Source organism: Salmo trutta, unplaced genomic scaffold (genome assembly GCF_901001165.1).
Source record: "Salmo trutta unplaced genomic scaffold, fSalTru1.1, whole genome shotgun sequence".
NCBI classification, from domain to species: domain Eukaryota; kingdom Metazoa; phylum Chordata; class Actinopteri; order Salmoniformes; family Salmonidae; genus Salmo; species Salmo trutta.
This window is the reverse complement of record NW_021822532.1, coordinates 498877-511939: the sequence shown is the minus strand read 5'-3', so window position 1 is coordinate 511939 and position 13063 is coordinate 498877. Positions and strand designations below refer to the sequence as shown.

The following is a 13063-nucleotide window of genomic DNA, read 5'->3' as shown; positions in this document are numbered from 1 at the left end:
GTTTTAATGAGTGTAGGGTTAGTTGGCCTGGTGCAGGAGCAGATAGGGTCAAAGTAGTGGATGGGGTAGTGGGTTTTATGAGTGTAGGGTTAGTTGGCCTGGTGCAGGAGCAGATAGGGTCAAAGTAGTGGAATGGGGTAGTGGGTTTTAATGAGTGTAGGGTTAGTTGGCCTGGTGCAGGAGCAGATAGGGTCAAAGTAGTGGAATGGGGTAGTGGGTTTTATGAGTGTAGGGTTAGTTGGCCTGGTGCAGGAGCAGATAGGGTCAAAGTAGTGGAATGGGGGTAGTGGGTTTAATGAGTGTAGGGTTAGTTGGCCTGGTGCAGGAGCAGATAGGGGCAAGTAGTTGGAATGGGGTAGTGGGTTTTAATGAGGTGTAGGGTTAGTTGGCCTGGTGCAGGAGCAGATAGGGTCAAAGTAGTGGAATGGGGGTAGTCGGGTTTTAATGAGTGGTAAGGGTTAGTTTGGCCTGGGCAGGAGCAGAAATAGGGTCAAAGTAGTGGAATGGTGGTAGATGGGTTTACACTGAGGTAGGGCTTAGTTGGCCTGGGTGCAGGAGCATGATAGGTCAAAGTAGTGGGAATGGGGTAGTGGGGTTTTAATGAGTAGGTAGGGTTAGTTGGGGCCCCTGGGTGCAGAGCAGAAATAGGGTCAAAGTAGTGGAAACAGGGGGGTAAGTGGGGTTTAATGAGTGTAGGGTTAGTTTGGCCTGGTGTGCAGGAAGGCAGATAGGGGCAACAGTAGTGGAATGAGGGGCTATGTGGGGTTTGAATGATTGTAGGGTTATTGGCCTGGGCAGGAGCAGATAGGGTCAAATAGTGGAATGGGGGTAGTGTGTTTTAATGAGTGTATGGTTAGTTGGCCTGGGTGCAGGAGCAGATTAGGCTCAACAGTTAGATGGAATGGGGTAGTGGGTTTAATGAGTGTAGGGTTAGTTGGCCTGGTGCAGGAGCAGATAGGGTCAAAGTAGTGGGAATGGGGTAGTGTGTTTAATGAGTGTAGGGTTAGTTGGCCTGGTGCAGGAGCAGATAGGGTCAAAGTAGTGGAATGGGGGTAGTGGGTTTTAATGAGTGTAGGGTTAGTTGGCCTGGTGCAGGAGCAGATAGGGTCAAAGTAGTGGAATGGGGTAGTGGGTTTTAATGAGTGTAGGTTTGTTGGCCTGGTGCAGGAGCAGATAGGGTCAAAGTAGTGGAATGGGGTAGTGGGTTTTAATGAGTGTAGGGTTAGTTGGCCTGGTGCAGGAGCAGATAGGGTCAAAGTAGTGGAATGGGGGTAGTGGGTTTTAATGAGTGTAGGGTTAGTTGGCCTGGTGCAGGAGCAGATAGGGTCAAAGTAGTGGAATGGGGTAGTGGTTTTAATGAGTGTAGGGTTAGTTGGCCTGGTGCAGGAGCAGATAGGGGTCAAAGTAGTGGAATGGGGTAGTGGGTTTTTAATGAGTGTAGGTTAGTTGGCCTGGTGCAGAAGCAGATAGGGTCAAAGTAGTGGAATGGGGTAGTGGGTTTTAATGAGTGTAGGGTTAGTTGGCCTGGTGCAGGAGCAGTAGGGTCAAAGTAGTGGAATGGGGTAGTGGGTTTTAATGAGTGTAGGGTTAGTTGGCCTGGTGCAGGAGCAGATAGGGTCAAAGTAGTGGAATGGGGGTAGTGGGTTTTAATGAGTGTAGGGTTAGTTGGCCTGGTGCAGGAGCAGATAGGGTCAAAGTAGTGGAATGGGGTAGTGGGTTTTAATGAGTGTAGGTTTAGTTAGAAGGGTGTTTTTTAGTATTATCATAATTTCCCCTTTTCCCATTTTGTATCCAAATATCATGGATTTATATTATAGTCCAGTTGAGGCAGGTGAGATGCCTTTGGATATACGACGTAATAAATTGTCATTATCTTATTGGGTTGAAAGGCTGTGAGGTTGAGCATCCCACTGCTACTGTTCTAGATGACTGTTGGGAATATACTAGTAGACAAGGCAGTGGTTTTGGTTGGACAGTTGGGAAAGCTTGCTGATGAGAGTGGTTTCAGGGAGTTGGAGGTTGGCCCTTTCTGTGGTGATAGGGGATGTTCCTCCATGGTTACTCCCAGATCCTGTTGTTGATCTAACCTTGGTAGACAAAGGAAAGATTGGGTCAGAAGTCAATGATGAAGGGAAACTGGTTGACAATTACATTGGTAGAAGTTGTTATGCTTTTTTTACCTCTTTTCACAGATGGATCCAAGGGCCCAGATAGTGGGCACACAGGAGCAGGTGTTTACCTTCCTGAATGTGATGTGCAGATATGTAGAAGACTGACAGATGAACTGTCAGTGTCCTCAGTTGAACTGTTGGTGATAATAGTTGTCCTCCAGTGGGTGGAGGACGTACAACCTGTTAGAATTATAGTATCCTCAGATTCTCTGTTTGTATTGAATAGTTTATCATCTGGTAAATCTATTAGGAGTGACCTACTATTGGAGGTATTAATGTTATTATGGAGAATTGAGAGAATGGGTCTAGTAGTGAGATTCTGCTGGGTCCCAGCACATTCAGGTGTGGAATGGAATGAAATTGTAGTCTAGTTAGGTAAAATAACTTTAAACAAGATATAATATATATTAATGTTCCACTGGGTAGAGGTGAGGACAAATGTGAGATCAGAGACATTTTGATAGATGTGTGGCAGAAGAGATGGGACTCTGAGCACAAGGGACGGCATTTATATGCCCTCCAATGAAAGGTCGGTGGACCAAGGTTCAAAGGTCAGATTAGGAAGGAAGAGGTGGTGTTTCCTCGATTGTGTTTAGGACATTGTACATTGAACTGGTCCTTCCATCTGGTTGGCAGCATGTGAATGGTTTGTGTCTGGAGGGTGTTGTCAATGAAACGGTGGAGCATGTGTTGTTATAGTGTTGTAAGGATGTTGAAGAGAGGGAAAGATTGAAGTGTAGGGTCATTGAGGTTGGACGGGGTTGGGGGGGTTTGGAAGGGATTTGGGGGATGGGGGAGGGTCTATTAGAAGTTACTAGGGATCTTTTTTATTTTCTCAGAAGTACTGAGTTAGGTAGGAGGATTTAGAAATGGTGTAAACCGTGATTGAACACACTCCAGCACAGTAGGAGGCGCCATGCTCCTTTAACGTTGGTTTGAGGACCGCCATTATACCATAGAAGAAGAAGAAGTTGGTAACGTGAGGTTTTGTCATTCGTGAAAAGTGCAGCTATTCTTTTGCCTATTTTCCAAATGTATTTTGTCATGGTGGGAGGGTTTGTTTACTGGTTTCCGCTGTTTATCGGTTAGAGTTGAGGAGGGAGTTGGGTAGTTTGATGTCCTCAACCGAGTGGAGAAGAAACGCTGTCTCTTCAGGTGCATTGTGGAGAATGGTGTGGAGGAATTATTGATCCTGGTCGGTGAACAGGTGGGAACATATACACTCTGTATCCAGAATGGTGTGGAGGAATTATTGATCCTGGTCGGTGAACAGGTGGGAACATATACACTCTGTATCCAGAATGGTGTGGAGGAATTATTGATCCTGGTCGGTGAACAGGTGGGAGAGGAACATATACACTCTGTATCCAGAATGGTGTGGAGGAATTATTGATCCTGGTCGGTGAACAGGTGGGAACATATACACTCTGTATCCAGAATGGTGTGGAGGAATTATTGATCCTGGTCGGTAAACAGGTGGGAGAGGAACATATACACTCTGTATCCAGAATGGTGTGGAGGAATTATTGATCCTGGTCGGTGAACAGGTGGGAGAGGAACATATACACTCTGTATCCAGAATGAACAAGGCGTAGGTTGTGGTAATGTAAAAGGTGAGTCTTGTTACCCGGCTAGTTACCAGTATGATTTATGTGAGGGGTTGTGTTGGTGCTGATTTCGACAAGAGTAGTGGTGTCTAATCTGCCTCCGTTTATTACCACCGAACAGATCCGTAAAGAGTTGGTTCGTTTTGCTAAATGTGGAAGTGTTTTTCTGAACGAAATTCAAGGTTAAACAGGGGAGGGGTGGTACACAGGGTTTGTCAGCACAGAGGAGCCCAGTGATATAATATTATATATATAATATTACTATATGTCCAATCAGCTGTTTGCTGTGGTTTTGAAGTAATTCTCTTCCAGCCCGCGTTAACCTTGTAGGTTTACCTCAGGTAACTTATTATTAACTATCCTTGTAGGTTTACCTCAGGTAACTTATTATTAACTATCCTTGTAGGTTTACCTCAGGTAACTTATTATTAACTATCCTTGTAGGTTTACCTTAGGTAACTTATTATTAACTAACCTTGTAGGTTTACCTCAGGTAACTTATTATGAACTATCCTTGTAGGTTTACCTCAGGTAACTTATTATTAACTATCCTTGTAGGTTTACCTCAGGTAACTTATTATGAACTATCCTTGTAGGTTTACCTCAGGTAACCTATTATTAACTATCCTTGTAGGTTTACCTCAGGTAACTTATTATTAACTATCCTTGTAGGTTTACCTCAGGTAACTTATTATTAACTAGGTTACAGCTACTTGGTGAGGAAGCTCACTGTTCACCTGGTTAAAGATTGTAGTGGCGTACAGCGATGGTTGGCGCAAAGCCTTCAAACGTTAAACATGTTCTGGTCATGGTTAACTGTATATATATATTTTTTATATATAAAAAGGTGTAAATTCTTAACAAATCGCATGTCCCTGTTCTCTTTTTCAAGATATGTCCGATTTAAACAGTCAGAAGAAAGAAAAAAAAGAAATAACCTTTTTTATTTGTTTCTAAATGGCTGCTGGGTAATATGATAATCGTTTGAAATCTGTTGGTTCGTAGGCATCAAATAGAGAGAATGCTGCGCAGGTCCACTGAGTTGGAAACCTAATGGATTGGTGGAGATCATTGATTTGTAGCTCTGACTCAGTTGCTACCTCAGATTATGAGCCTATCAAGTGTGGTGAATGAGGTATGTAGTTCCCACAGAAGACCACAGGGAGGAGCAAGAGAGATATAAACCCATACAGTTTATCTCTTTAAATACCCTGAACCTAACAATCAATCTAATGTATTTATAAAGTCCTTTTTACATCAGCAGATGTCACAAAGTGCTGTACAGAAACTCTAACCCTACGTATAACCTATTTTATCCTGAACCCTAATTCTAGGGTAGGGTAGCCTAGAACACGTTTAGAAACTATTATAGTAATAATATTATGTTAGTAAATACCATTATAATACTAAATAGGGTCTATTGTTATTTTTTTAATAAAACCTATGTATAGTACTTAGCATTTAACTGTCTGTCTAAATAATGAAAAGTTAAGTTATTGCCACACTTTTTAATGAAACCTTTATTTAACCAGGTGGGCTAGTTGAGAACAAGTCCTTTATTTAACCAGGTAGGCTAGTTGAGAACAAGTCCTTTATTTAACCAGGTGGGCTAGTTGAGAACAAGTTCTCATTTACAACTGCGACCTGGCCAAGATAAAGCAAAGCAGTGTGACACAAACAACAACACAGAGTTACACTTGGAGTAAAACAAACGTACGGTCAATAACACAATAGAAAAGTCTATATGCAGTTGTGCAAATGAGGTAAGATAAAGGAGGTAAGTTAATAAATAGGCCGTGGTGGCGAAATAATTACAATTTAGCAATTAAACACTGGAGTGATAGATGTGCAGAAGATGAATTTGCAAGTAGAGATACTATTAACTAACTGTTATCTCTCTGTCTCTCTCTCTCTCTCTCTCTCTCTCTCTGTCCCTCTCTCTCTCTGTCCCTCTCTCTCTCTCTGTCCCTCTCTCTCTCCCTCTCTCTGTCCCTCTCTCTGTCCCTCTCTCTGTCCCCTCTCTCTCTCTCTGTCTCTCTCTCTCTGTCCCTCTCTCTCTCTCTCTGTCCCTCTCTCTCTGTCCCTCTCTCTCTCTCTCTGTCCCTCTCTCTCTCTCTCTCTCTCTCTCTCTCTTAACAGCGCTCTGCACAGGCAGCAGTGGAGGACAGTGATCAGATCTTTACTGAGCTGATCCGCTCCATTGAGAGAAGGAGCTCTGAGGTGAAGGAGTGATCAGAGCCCAAGAGAAGGATCAAGTGAGTGAAGCTGAAGGAGTCCTGGAGCAACTGAAGCAGGAGATAGCTGAGCTGAGGAAAAGAAGCACTGAGCTGGAGCAGCTCTCACAACCAGAGGATCACATCCATGTTCCTCCAGGTAACTAAACTGTCTGTTACATGTGATATGAATTAACTTCATGTGAAACTATTCATCTCAATCATTATGTTGTCCTGTCTGTCCCTCTCTCTCTCTCTGTACCTCTCTCTCTCTCTGTCCCTCTCTCTCTCTCTCTGTCCCTCTTTCTCTCTCTTTCTGTCCCTCTCTCTCTCTCTGTCCCTCTCTCTCTCTCTGTCCCCCTCTCTCTGTCCCTCTCTCTCTCTGTCCCCCCTCTCTCCTTCTCTCTCTGTCCCTCCTCTCTCTCTCTCTCCCTCTCTCTCTCTCTCTCCCTGTCTCTCTCTGTCTCTGTCTCTCTCTCTGTCTCTCTCTGTCCCTCTCTCTCTCTCTCTCTGTCTCTGTCTCTCCAGAGTTATCAGTCTCTCTCCAGTATCAGTGTATCTTCAGACTTACCCAGCATCGTTGTCCGTCCTCTTCAGTACTTTGGAGATGTGAGTAAGACTGTGTCTGAACTGAGAGAGAAACTAGAAGACTTCCTTAAAGGAGAATGGACCAAGATCTCCACCACAGGTGTGTTGAAAACAATAAGAACATCAACTTTAGACCATTGAAAGTTCCCTACTAGTCATATACATGTGGAATATGGTATGATGATAACATTCCCTCTCTCTGTCAATGTGTTTGTGTGTCTGTAGTGAATATAGTGGAGGTTGTTCTGCCTCCAGAGCCCAAGACCAGAGAACAGTTGTTACAATGTGAGTCTCTTTATTGTGAAGTAACTAACAGTCTCTTTTTACTGCCACTCCTAACAATCCCTCTAGAAATATATAGCAATAGTAGATCTAATCAAAGACTGGGTATCTATCTGACTCCTCATATTTCTCTGATTTGATCTCTGCTGTGCTCTAATCAAAGACAGGGTAGATACAGTATCTGACTTAACTTATTGTTCTGACTCCCCTCATTGGTCTCTGCTCTTCTCCCAGATTCCTGTCAGCTCACACTGGACCCAAAACACAGCACACACACACCTCTCTCTGTCTGAAGGGAACAGAAAGGTGACCTTTACAGACCAAGTCCAACATATCCTAACCATCCAGACAGATTCACCAACCCAGTACCAGGTTTCTGTGTAGAGAGGGTCTGACTGGAGGGGGTGATGACTGTGGTCTTGGATGGAATGACAAGTCCTGGTGTCTGTTCTGCTCTGACACCAGTTACTCTGCCAGGCACAATAATAATCCCACTACCATAGACGTCCCCTCCTCCAGCTCCCACAGAGTAGGAGTGTATCTGGACTGGCCAGGCCGGCACTCTGTCCTTCTATAGAGCCTCCTCTGACACACTGACCCACCTGTACACATTCACCACCACATTCACTGAGCCCCTCTATCCAGGGTTTAGGGTTTATTATGAATCCTCTCTGCTCTTCAGTGTCCCTGAAATAATACACTGGACACACACACACCCACACACACACACACAAACTAGACACACACACCACTGGATACAGACACACACACGCACACTGGCCACAGACACACACAACACCACACACACACACACACACACACACACACACACACACACACACAAACACACAGGACACACACACACTGGATACACACACACTGGACACAAAATGGACACACACTGGACACACAAACACACACACACACACACACACACACACACACACACTGGACACACACAGACACACACACACAGACACACACACACAGACACACACACACAGACACACACACACACACACAGACACACACACACAGACACACACACACACACACACACAAACTGGACACACACAGACACAACACACACTGGACACACACAAATACACAGGACACACACACATACACACACACTGGATACACACACACTGGACACAAAATGGACACACACTGGACACACAACACACACACACCACACACTCACACACACACTCACACACACACTGGACACACACACACACTGGCAAGACCAACCATATCCTGACCATCCAGGACAGATTCACCGACTACTGACAGGTTCTGTGTAGAGATGGTCTGACTGGGCGCTGTTACTGGGAGGTAGAGTGGAGTGGGGGGGCTGGTATAGGAGTGACATATAAAGGAATCAGCAGGAGAGGATGGGGTGAGGACTGTTGTCTTGGATACAATGACAGTCCTGGAGTCTGTTCTGCTCTGACAACATTTCTCTGCCAGGCACAATAATAATGACACTACCATAGACGTCCCCTCCTCCAGCTCCCACGAGTAGGAGTGTATCTGGACTGGCTAGCCGGCACTCTGTCCTTCTATAGAGCCTCCTCTGACACACTGACCCACCTGATCACATTCACCTCCACCATTCACTGAGCCCCTTATCCGGGTTTCGGGTTCATATGAATCCTCAATGTCCCTGAAATAATAACTGGGACACACACACACACACACCACAACACACACACACACACACCCCCACACCACACACACACAACACCCACCCCCACCCACTGGACACACACACAAAACACACACACACACACACCCAAACATGGACACACACACACACCACACACCCACACACCACACACACACACACCACACACACCACTACACACACCACACACCACACACACAAACACACACACACACACCACACACTGGACACACACCACACCACCACACACACACCACACACACACACACACACACACACACACACACACTGAACACACACACCACACACACACCACCACACACACACACGAACACACACACACACTGGACACACCCACACACACTGGACACCCACCACACACACACACTGGACACACACCACCACACACCCCACACACCAACTGGACACACACACAAACACCACACCACACACACCCACACACTGGACACACACACAAACACACACCACACACCACACACTGGACACACACACAAACACACACACAACACACACACACACACACACAACACACACACACCCACACACACACACACTGGAACACACACACACACTGGACACACACACACTGGAACACACACACACTGGACACACACACACACACACACACACACCACACACACTGGACACACACACACACCACACACTGGACACACACACAACACACACACACACACACACTGGACACACACACACACACCCTGGACACACACACACACACACACTGAACACACACACACTGAACACACACACACTCAACACACACACACTGAACACACACAAACTGGACACAAAATGGACACACACACTCAACACACACCGGACACACACACACACACACACACACACACACACACACACACACACACACTGGACACACACACTCTCAACACACACACTGAACAAACACACACAAACACATTCTGGACACACAAACACACACACACACACACACACACTGGACAAAAACATACACACACACACATACACACACACACACTGGACACACACACACCACACACACACACACACTGGACACACACACACACACACACACACACACACAGGGCACACACACACAACTCACAACGGTCAACAACAAAATACACCACACACACACACACACAGGACAAACAAGGGAAAACACACACACTGGACACACACACACTACACAAACACTGGATCCACACAGACACACACACACTGGACACACACACTAGACAACCACACACACACACACACTGGACTCACACACACACACTGGACACACACACACTGGACACACACACACACACTGGACACACACACACCACACTGGACACACACACACACACTGGACACACACACACACAAACACTGGACACACACACACACCACAACCCACCACCTGGACACACACACACACACACACACACACACACACTGGACAAACACCACACACCACCACAACACTGACAAACACACACACACTGGACAAACACACACACACACACACACACACACTGGACAAACACACACACACACACCACACACAACACACACACACTGGACAAACACACACACACACACACACACACACTGGACAAACACACACACACACACACACACACTGGACAAACACACACACACACACACACACACACACACACCACACACCAAAAACAAACACACACACACACACACTGGACAAAAACAAACAACACACACACCACACACTGACACACACACACACCAACACTGGACACACCCTCACACACACACACTGGACACACACACACAACACTGGACACACACACACACACACTGGACACACACACACACACACTGGACACACACACCACCACACATGGACACACACACACACACACTGGACAAACACACACACACACTGGAAACAAAACACACACACACACTGGACAAACACAACACACACACACACACACACACACCTGGACAAACACACACACCACCCAACACACAACACCCCACACACACACACAACACACTGACAAACACACACACACACACACACACACACACTAGACAAACAAACACACACACACACACACACACAGGACAAACACACACCACACACACACTGGACAAACACACACACACACACACCACTGGACAAACACACACCACAACACACACACACTGGACAAACACACCCACACACACACACTGGACAAACACCACACACACACTGGACAACACACACCACACACACTGACTCACCACACACACCACACACACACACACACAACACACACACACACACACACACCACACACACACACACACACTGGACTCACACACACTGGACACACACACACTGGACACACACACACACACACACACACACACACACACACTGGACACACACAAACACACACACCACACACTGGACAAACACACACACACACACACTGGACAAACACACACACTAGACAAACAAACACACACACACTGGACTCACACACACACACACACACACACACACTGGACACACACGCACACACCACACACACACACACAAACAGGACACATACACACACCAGGACACACTCTCACACACACACATGCGCATCTTCCTATAATTGTGAGGACCTTGACCCATGACCTCTTACAATAACACCGTTAGTCTTTCCACAAGACTCCCATGACGTTATAGTGTGACGTTATGAGTCGACGTTAAAGTAACATTCTCACAACCATACTGCACTTGTTTTATCCTGTTTTAGATGTATCCTCTGTTTAAACATTTTAAACTCTTACAATAACACTGTTTAAAATACCAATGTGATCATTTCTTGTCTTTTATGTTGGAAAAAACAAATTGTACAATTATATGTGGACTGCGCTCCATAGTTGTACAAGTATACATGGTTATATTGTACTTTTCATAATAAAACATACTTGAAACAAGAAAAAGCATGTTAATTGTGAAAACAGTTTAGTTATGGTTTTACATCGTCTCTGTCAGGTTGACGTTAACCTGCGACTGGTACATGAAACAAATATGAACTGAAATACAAAACAATAAATATGTACAACAGAATGTTGTGATGCAGGGTTACTATAGCAACAGAGTGTTGTGATGCAGGGTTACTATAGCAACAGAGTGTTGTGATGCAGGGTCACTATAGCAACAGAGTGTTGTGATGCAGGGTGTTACTATAGCAACAGAGTGTTGTGATGCAGGGTTACTATAGCAACAGAGTGTTGTGATGCAGGGTTACTATAGCAACAGAGTGTTGTGATGCAGGGTCACTATAGCAACAGAGTGTTGTGATTGCAGGGTCACTATAGCAACAGAGTGTTGTGATGCAGGGTCACTATCGCAACAGAGTTGTTGTGATGCAGGGTCCACTATAGCAACAGAGTGTGTGATGCAGGGTCACTATAGCAACAGAGTGTTGTGATGCAGGGTTACTATAGCAACAGAGTGTTTGTGATGCGGGGTTACTATAGCAACAGAGTGTTGTGATGCGGGGTCACTATAGCAACAGAGTGTTGTGATGCGGGGTTACTATAGCAACAGAGTGTTGTGATGGCAGGGTACTATAGCAACAGTGTTGTGATGCAGGGTCACTATAGCAACAGAGTTGTTGTGAGCGGGGTTACTATAGCAACAGAGTGTTGTGATGCAGGGTCACTATAGCAACAGAGTGTCTGTGATGCAGGGTTACTATAGCAACAGAGTGTTGTGACTGCAGGGTCACTATAGCAACACGAGTGTGTGATGCAGGGTTCATAGCAACGGTGTGTGATGCAGGGTCACTTATAGAAACAGAGTGTTGTGATGCAGGGGTCACTATAGCAAAAGAGTGTTGTGATGCAGGGTCACTATAGCAACAGAGTGTTGTGATGCAGGGTTATATAGCAACAGAGTGTTGTGATGCAGGGTTACTATAGCAACAGAGTGTTGTGATGCAGGGTTACTATAGCAACAGGGTGTTGTGATGCAGGGTTACTATAGCAACAGGGTGTTGTGATGCATGGTTACTATAGCAACAGTGTGTGATGCGGGGTTACTATAGCAACAGGGTGTTGTGATGCAGGGTTACTATAGCAACAGTGTTGTGATGCGGGGTTACTATAGCAACAGGGTGTGTGATGCAGGGTTACTATAGCAACAGAGTGTTGTGATGCAGGGTTACTATCTCTGCTCTCTCTGCTCTCTCTCTACTCTCTGCTCTCTCTGCTCCTGCTCTCTCTCTGCTCTCTCTCAGCCTGCCCTGCTCTCTCTCTGCTCTCTCTCTTTCTGCTCTCTCCCTCTCTGCTTTTCCTGCTCTCTATGCTCTCTGTTCTCTCTGCTCTCTCGTCTCTCTGCTCTCTCTCTCTCTCTCTTTTCTCTGCTGCTCTCTCTCTTTTCTCTCTCTCTGCTCTCTCTCTGCCCTCCTCTCTCTCTGCTCTTCTGCTTCTCTCTGCTCTCTCTCTCTCTTCTCTCTCTGCTTCTGCTCTCTCTCA

At 45.7% G+C, this 13063-nt stretch overlaps 2 long non-coding RNA genes across 2 annotated transcripts in view; both read left to right on the top strand.

Annotated features, from left to right (window-relative positions):
- The first annotated feature begins 3693 nt into the window (after positions 1-3693).
- LOC115182547 (uncharacterized) lies at positions 3694-4636 on the top strand. The gene is made up of 2 exons (XR_003873806.1): positions 3694-4108; positions 4451-4636. It is a non-coding gene; the product is annotated as an uncharacterized LOC115182547 (long non-coding RNA).
- Positions 4637-6643: 2007 nt separating this feature from the next.
- The window catches only part of LOC115182550 (uncharacterized), a 6853-nt gene continuing 433 nt past the window's right edge, over positions 6644-13063 (top strand). The window contains exon 1 of the long non-coding RNA XR_003873809.1: positions 6644-6679. This is a non-coding gene — a long non-coding RNA (uncharacterized LOC115182550). The remainder of the gene's footprint in view (positions 6680-13063) is intronic.